General features: G+C 35.7%; 1 pseudogene; it reads right to left on the bottom strand.

Annotated features, from left to right (window-relative positions):
• Nucleotides 1-491: 491 nt before the first annotated feature.
• Nucleotides 492-1,412, bottom strand: LOC101132144 (olfactory receptor 5H14-like; annotated as a pseudogene).
• Nucleotides 1,413-8,458: the final 7,046 nt, after the last annotated feature.

Here is an 8,458-nt window from a genome sequence, read left to right as displayed (position 1 = left end):
GGAATTCACCCTTTCCCAAAAGTGAAATGAAAGTCCTTTTGAGGACTAGCAGAATTATTGGGATTTACCTCTCTTCACACAAACACAAATTTGCCTCCACTATGAGTTAAATGTGGCGGGCGTCTCAGGCAATATAGTTGTAATAGTATCAAAAGCATCACACTCAAGTCCTTATCAGATGAACTAGATAATTTTAGCGTTTAATACATTGATAAAGACATATTGATTAACATACAATACTATAAAATATTTTTATTTGCTTTCTGCTGTCATTATGACATGATTAAAATTTCTTGAATGCTTTTGCATAACATATAGGAATATTTTAATTAGTTAATTAGGTTCTAACATGTTAAGTCATTATAGTGCTAGGACAGTTATAATTACAAAAAAATTTGAAAGTTGGCAAAAACGTAGGTACCTCAAACTAGCATAATTTTGTAACTATTTTATTGAATAGAGAAGAGAGATAAGTATGCAATGCAAATATTTTATTTTAACATTTTTGTGAGTGAACCTATTACTTGCTTATTACTCAGGCTGTAGTAATATGGTTTAACAAAGGCACAATGATAGGGTAAAATAGATACTCCATCATATCTTGATTATCTGCTTGTGGAGCTGCAGGGCCCACATACATGAAGAGAAGGGGGCCATAACATAAAGAGAGAGGTACGCAATGGGCTCCACAGGTGGAAAAGGCTTCCCTTATGCCTTTGTTAGACTTCTTTTTTAAGATTGTAAAGAGAACAAACATATAAGATACAAAAACAATCCCAATGGTTAAAACTTGAACTGAACCTGAGAAAATAAAAAACATTAGAAAATTAATACAAGAATCAGTACATGAAATCTTTAACAATGGGATAATGTCACAGTAAAAATGTTGTATCATGTTGGAGTTACAGAAGGTTAGTCTGAATAAAAAACCTTCATGGATTAAAACATGAAAAAGGCCACCTAGAAATGACAAGACAAATAGCCGGATGCATAGTTCATTGGTCATAATGACTGGATAAAATAAAGGTTTGCATATGTCTGCATAGCGATCATATGCCATTGATGCCAAGATAAAACATTCTGTGGTTACACTGATTGCAAGGGAAAAAAAATTGTATCATGCATTCAGAGAGAGATATCATCTTACTCTTAGCTAAGAAGTTCATCAGCATCTTCGGAGTCACTGTGGATGATAACCAAGTATCCACAAAAGCTAAACTCCCAAAGAATAAGTACATTGAAATATGAAGGTGAGGGTCTTTCCAGATGAGAAAAATCAGACCAAGATTCCCCATGATGGTGATGAGATCTATTACCAAGAATGCCAGGAACAGGGGTATTTCCCACTGTGGTTGACATAAAAATCCTGTGAGAACAAATTCTGTCAGTAATGTTGCATTTTCCTCTTCCATGTCATCACTGCATGTCCTCTAAAATAAAATGCAATAAATGTAAAAGAAAATTTGCAGTGGTGTTATGAGTTGAAATGGAAGAAGAGGTGTTGAAATAAACTGTACAATTATCAGAGATTTCCTAAGTTTATTTATCAGTGCTATAGTTGATGAATATACATTTGAGGCATTAAAGAAATAAAAAATGATAAATTTTAGTTTGACAATTTTTCAGGAATTAACAGATTTAGATTAAAAAGATGGATTCTCTACATGTACTAAATTTGTGTGTTCACTATGGAATGTGGCAGAAATATCCTGTGTCTGGTACATGGATGCAATGTTAATGGAAAAGGATTTTGAAGGTTTTGGATTAAAAATAAATAAAATGAATGCCATGTGAAAAATCTTTAACTTCACTCTTCACATAATAAGCATGCACCAAATGTTTTAAGATGGGAAATGGCATCATAACATATTTTTTAAATTTAGTGATTGATAGTGTAGAAAATGTGCTACAGGAAGGGGAAACTGACTCATGGATATTAACCAAAAACTTGTTACTAAAGTCAAGGTAATCCCAAATCAGATTACACATGAGAATCATCTAGGGGTGTTTTTTCTATGAAAAATACAGATTGCAAGGTTTTAATGTGGAAATTATTTCAGAAACAGAGTCTAGGGATCTGCATTTTGAAAATACCCTCAAAGCGATTCAAAAGCATATTAAGGGTCTAGTCCATGTGATGTCATTGGAGGAGATGGTAAGTCAAAGAAATAGATTCAAAAGAATTCAGAATGTAGAGTCCCTAGTATTCTGTGACATATTTGGTGAGAAAAAAAGTGGTTAATGAAGGAGGGAAGAGTCACTTGGTGACTGGGTAGGTGGTCATTAAATATTGAGGATGGGAACTCAGTTGCGCTGGCAAGTTTTGGAGTGAGCATCATGTGACCAATTAGGTGACATCCAATCAGTAATGTGAACCTACTATAGCTTCATAGAAATAATTACTTGGAATCATTGTGGTAGTCAAAGATATAGTTAAAAATGATGTATCCATTGGAGATTAGACAAGTAAAAAAAAGAATGACAAGAAAATAAACTTAAGGAAATTATATTAAAAGAGGTAACAAAGTGGATATGCATCCTTTATAAGATGGCCAAAATCTGATCCTCTTTTTTGCCACCCAAGTCTTGGCAGCTGTCAGAGGTTACCTACTGTTCTAAAAGCCAAAGAACTAGAAACTCACTTTCCCATTCTTCTTGCTTCTAGAGTGAAGAGACATGATCTAGGATGGCCAATGAAACACACTGATGCTACATTTGGAATATGGAGAAAGAGGGAGAAAATAGTATAGGAACAAAGGCAGATTTTCTTTGCAAAGTCAGCTAAGGCAGAAATACTAGGACTCCACCTAATGCATCTTTCATCCACAGTAAAAACATTTACAGTGTGAGCTGTCAAATTATTGTCAAAATGGGTATAAGTTTACAAGGGTTAATATGTAAGTGACTCACCTTAAAAGTTTTAATCAGAGAATGTAATTAAGTAAAAGAATGGGTATTTGTATCAGAAAATTTAGAAATAATTCTAAGAATCATTATGATCTGAATCCTTAAACCCAGTTCTAATTATTTAATGTACTAGTTCACCAGAAGTTGTCTTATAAAATCATTATAACGTTAACAAAATACTAAAATATCATTAAAATAACAATTTAGTCTTATAACTATTTACCCTATCCATATTATAGTCATGAAACTAAAGTATAAAGATAACCCAATATTTGTTGTCTAATTTCAACCTGGTTATTTAGACAGATTGTGTACCCAATGTAAAATTATAATGAAATAAATAACACTTTTAACATTTCTATGAAGCATAATGAAAATTATAGAAATTATTTCTTCCTTACCCATGTTTTGAAAGATATTGTGGAGATCCTTTAAAACTATTAGGCTCTCTGGCCAGGTGCAGTGGCTCACACCTCTAATCCCAGCACTTTGGGAGGCCAAGGCGGGTAGATCACCAGAGGTCAGGAGTTCAAGACCAGCCTGGTCAACATGGTGAAACCCCATCTCTACTAAAAATACAAAATTAGCTGGGTGTGGTGGTGTGCGCCTGATAACCCCAGCTACTCGGGAGGCTGAGGCAGGAGAATCTTTTGAACCTGGGAGCCAGAGGTTGCAGTGAGCCAAGATAGCACCATTACACAACAGCCTGGGTGACAGAGCGAGACTCTGTAAAAAAAAAAATAAAATAAAAAAAAATAAAAAATAAAAAACATTAGGCTTTCTAAAACAGAAATAAAATATTACAACACAGGAATGCCAACAACACAGGTAGTAATTCATTGCATATTCATTCTTTTTGGATGTTTCTTTTCCCATTCTCAGGAAAATGTTGTTAATATAAATTTGAATTGAACATAGAATCATTCAGTTGTACAACTCTGTACTTTTGCCAGAAGATGAAGGAGCAGAAAAACCAAAATTCTCATAAGAGTGCCAGAGGACTCCCTGTAGGACAAATCGATGCTGTTCTAGTGAGCACGGTGGATTTGGTCATGTATGAGAAGTGCAGGTTGTCTCAAATGGCAGTACAAATTCTGGAATCATAACCATCATTTCAATGTAGACACTTCCAGTTTTAACAATTGACATAGTACTTATGCCACTATTCACCACCACAGGTGGCACTTCTGGCATGTTTGTGCAAGTTTTAGTTCACATATGAAATCTACTCTTAGTGTATTGATTAGAATGGTCTCCTCTGAAGTAATCAAAACATAATTTTAACAAGGCCAAAGTCTCTGATTCCCTTCAGGAGCCAAACCCAAATACGGCTGTCTTCCCCATGCAAATTACAGCTCAGATTTTAGACATAAACCTCGTTCCCCTGTTGTAAGCTAAAATCTCACGGGGAACTTTATTAGGCATAGTTCAACAGGAGAGCAAATAGAAAAACACAGACACCACACTGTAAGGTGTCCTATATCTGTGCTGCTCAAACTATAATGCCTATAACTTTCCTAGTCATGTTGTCAAAAATGCAGATTCTGTTTTAGTAGTTCTGGCGTGAGTCATTCAGGAGGCTTTATTTCTAACAAAGTGTTGACTGTGGACATTTGCATCTAACAGGCCTTCATCATGGGAGGACCTAGATTATCAGAGATACTTGATCATGGAGAAACAATAAATGATAAATGTGACTGGTATGCAAACAGAGAAGCGGAGAAGGGTCAGATGTGTTCAGTGAGGCCAGTATGGGAAAGCTTTAAACGAACCTTGGAGTGTAGTTCAATTTACAGAAAAAAACTATTGAAGGATTTTGAAAATGGTGGTAACATGTTCAGATTTTTCTTTGGAGTACATATAGAGTAACATTAATGAGCATCCATTAGGAAATAAAATGTAATATACTTATTTGAAATATTCATATTTCATATTTAAATAGTCCATGTAAATTTTTTGGCTGTAAAAGGACTCCTTAAAGAAAAAATATAACTTACATCATGGATGGTAAGCTAGTTGGTATGCAAAGGGCATATTTGCTTGGTAGACATGTAAATCAATTATCTGTTTTCATAGGATTTTTCTAGAAAGAGACAAAGAAGTGGGAAAATACTACATAGATAATAAAGGAGTCACTGAAAACTCTTCTGAAGACTGGACTAAGCAGCTTAATATACAGAGATAGATAATGACATGATACAAAATTAAATTAAATTGCCTCATCCCTGTGTAATATAATGTTGGCAATAATGAGGAGAATTCAGAAATAGATGCTGAAGCATTCAGAATGTGGCACCACTGGGACTTAGTCACATATTTGATTGGAAAGTAATTTCAGTGAAGGAAAAAAGGAGTCACTTCGTGAGTGGGTAGTTTGTCATCCAAAATACAGACTGAGGACTCAGATGCATTGACAAGTGTGTAGTGTCAGCATGCTTTGAACATGTAGGTGAGCTGTTTAGTATTAGTAATATAATTCTACTAGAGCAATAGAAAAAATAATTTGCAAGTCAGAAGCCATAGTTATGGATGTTTTACCTATTCTAGAGAACAGGAAGAAAGAGAAACAAAGCACAAACAAAAACGCTTGGTGGTATAATGATCTAATTATCTTTTGGTATATATGCAGTAATTGGATTGCTGGGTTAAACGGTAGCTCATTTTTAACTTCTTTGAGAAATCTATAGACTGCTAATCACAGTGGCTGAACTAATTAATACACCTTCCCACCAACAGTGTATAAACACTCTCTTTTCTCCACAGCCTTTCTGGCATCTGTTGGTTTTTTACTTTTAAAAAAGCCATTCTGACTAGTGTGAGATGGTATCTCATTCTGGTTTTGATTTGCATTTCTCTGATGACTACCGATGATGAGCATTTTTTCATTGTTTGTTGACCATTTGTGTCTCTTCTTTCAAGAAACATCTGTTCATGTTCCTTGCCCTATTATTAATGGGTTTATCTGTTTCTTTCTTGTGGATTTAAGTTCCTTATAGACAGATTACAAATATTAGCAAATTGTTAGATGCATAGTTTGTGAATAATTTCTGCCATTCTGTTGGTTGTTTGTATACTCTGTTGATAGTTCCTTTTGTTGTCCGGAAGCTCTTTAGTTTAATTAGGACCCATTTTTCAGTTTTTGTTTTTATCGCAGTTGCTTTTGGGAACATAGCCAAAAAATATTTACCAAATCTAATGTCAAGAAGAATATTTTCTAGGCTTTCTTGTATGATTTTTATAATTTGAGGTCTTACATTTAAATATTAATTTATCTCAAGTTAATTTTTTTATATGGTGAAAGGTAAGGATCCACTTTTTACTTCTGCATATGTCTAGCCAGTTGTCCCAGGACCATTTATTGAATAGGGGATCCTTTCTCTATTGCTTGTTGAAGATCAGATGGTTGTAAGTGTATGGATTAATTTCTGAATTTTCTACTCTTTTCCATTGGTCTATGTGTCTGTTTTTGTACCAGGAACATGCTGTTTTGTTTATAAAGATACATGCACTCATATATTCATTGCCATGCTATTCAAAATAGCAAGACATGGAATGAAACTTGCCATTCACCAGTGGTTAATTGGATTAAAAAATGGGGTAAATACACACCATAAAATAGTATGCAGCTGTAAAGAAAATAAAATCATGTCCTTTGCAACAGCATGGATGCAGCTAGAGGCCATAATCCTAAGCAGGTTTAATCCTAATTCAGGAACAGAAAACCAAATGACGCATGTTCTCACTTATAACTTAGAGATAAACATTGAGCACAAATGGAAATAAACATGGGAATAATAGGCACTGCGGACTAACAGCGTGGTGAGAGGAGGGTGGAGTAATGGGTTGAAAAACTACCTGTTGGGTACTATGGTCACTACCGGCTTGCAATATGCACATGTAACAAACCTGCATATGTAACCTTCATATCTGAAAAAAATATTGATTTTGTTTGTAAAAAATGAAAAAACAACTTGAGAAAGTTATGTTAAAAGGTTATGAAAGGGATGAATGTCATTCATGAGATGGATAAAATCTGAAACACTTTTCTACTACATGACTGTGGCAGACAAAGAATTTCACCTAGATTTTCCAACCAAACCCATCCGAGATTTGGAGATAGATGGAGACAAATGCACACGAATAAAGAAAAAAATAGTGTAAAGTCAGTTGAAGCAAAAATATCAAGATCCTATCACGTGCATCCTGCATCTAGAACAATGCCATTGAAAATGTAAGCTGTGTCATTGGAAGCACAGAAGCGGAAACAACCACCCTCATGAAGCTGCTATCAGAATAAGATTTTGGCTGCTGACTGGCTGGTTTGCTTCCTCCTGTTGCTGCCATACTGTCCAGCTGACTTCTCCAACTTCACTGTGATTTCTATGGTAAATATCAATTCAATAACTTACTTCCTGTTGCAACCCAAAGCCCTGGGATTTTCAAAAGAGAGACCAGGGAGAGAAGAGAAAAGGATACTGAGCAGAGTGTTGAAGGGAAGAAGTGGGAGGGAACTAAAAAGCTGAGTGTTGTGGACATAAAGAGAGAGGGAAGATGTGAAGTGTGACGCAGTGAAGTACAGGGGAAAATGACAAACTAAATGCTCTAGTAGGACAAGGAGTGAAGGGAAATCACTGCATATAGAAATTAAGTGATTTTTTTGTGTGATTTTTTTTTTTTCCAGGCACAGTGGCTTACTACTGTAATTCCAGCACTCTGGGAGGCTGAGGTGGGCAGATCACCTGTGGTCAGGAGTTCAAGACCAGCCTGGCCAACATGGTGAAATCTCATCGCTACTAAAAATATTAAAAAAAAAAAAAAGAAAAATTAGCCAGGCATGGTGGTGGGCAGCTGTGATCCCAGCTACTCGGGAGGCTGGGGAAGGAGAATCTCTTGAACCCAGGAGGCAGAGGTTGCGATGAACTGAGATCATGCCACTGCACTCCAGCCTGGGCAACAGAGCAAGATTCCATCTCAAAAAGCATAACAAAACAAAAATTAAATTAAATTAAGTGATTTTTAGTGGCTTTAGTGAGAACCATTTCCCATATGTAATAGAATAATGGTCTGCAAATACGAAGTGAATGGGAGACAAGCAGCAGTGAAGGAATGTGATAGAGTCCTCTAAGACATGTAGAGAACAGTTGGCAGGTGTCTACTGGTCACAGAGTAATTTAACATTTTTCCGCCTGTGGAATATTTAAGAAGAGTTCTCAAAAGTAAAGATAGACAATTGAGAGAACAGGAGAAGATGATGTCGAGAGGAGATAAAGGATAGGAAAAGGGGAAAGGGAAATTTGTGTGGGTGGGTGAAGTACAACAAGAATGAGGAAGAAAAATAGGCAGAGAATAATGAAGTCATAGGTGGGTAGGTGTAAAAAGACAAGCCACAAAACAGGGAGAGAGGAAGTATCAGAGATGCACTAAGGCAAAATAGAGGGACGGGCTCAGAAGCTTGTGTTGAACCTGTGCATTAACTCTGGTGTTCATGAATGCCACAGAGAGCTCTGAGAGTCTTTTCATTTTCTTTAAAAAAAATTTCAAAGTTCATTTT

The sequence above is a fragment of the Gorilla gorilla genome, chromosome 2, assembly GCF_029281585.2.
Source record: "Gorilla gorilla gorilla isolate KB3781 chromosome 2, NHGRI_mGorGor1-v2.1_pri, whole genome shotgun sequence".
Taxonomy (NCBI): domain Eukaryota; kingdom Metazoa; phylum Chordata; class Mammalia; order Primates; family Hominidae; genus Gorilla; species Gorilla gorilla.
Note: the sequence above shows the minus strand (reverse complement) of the source record. Positions and strands in the feature narration are given on the sequence as shown.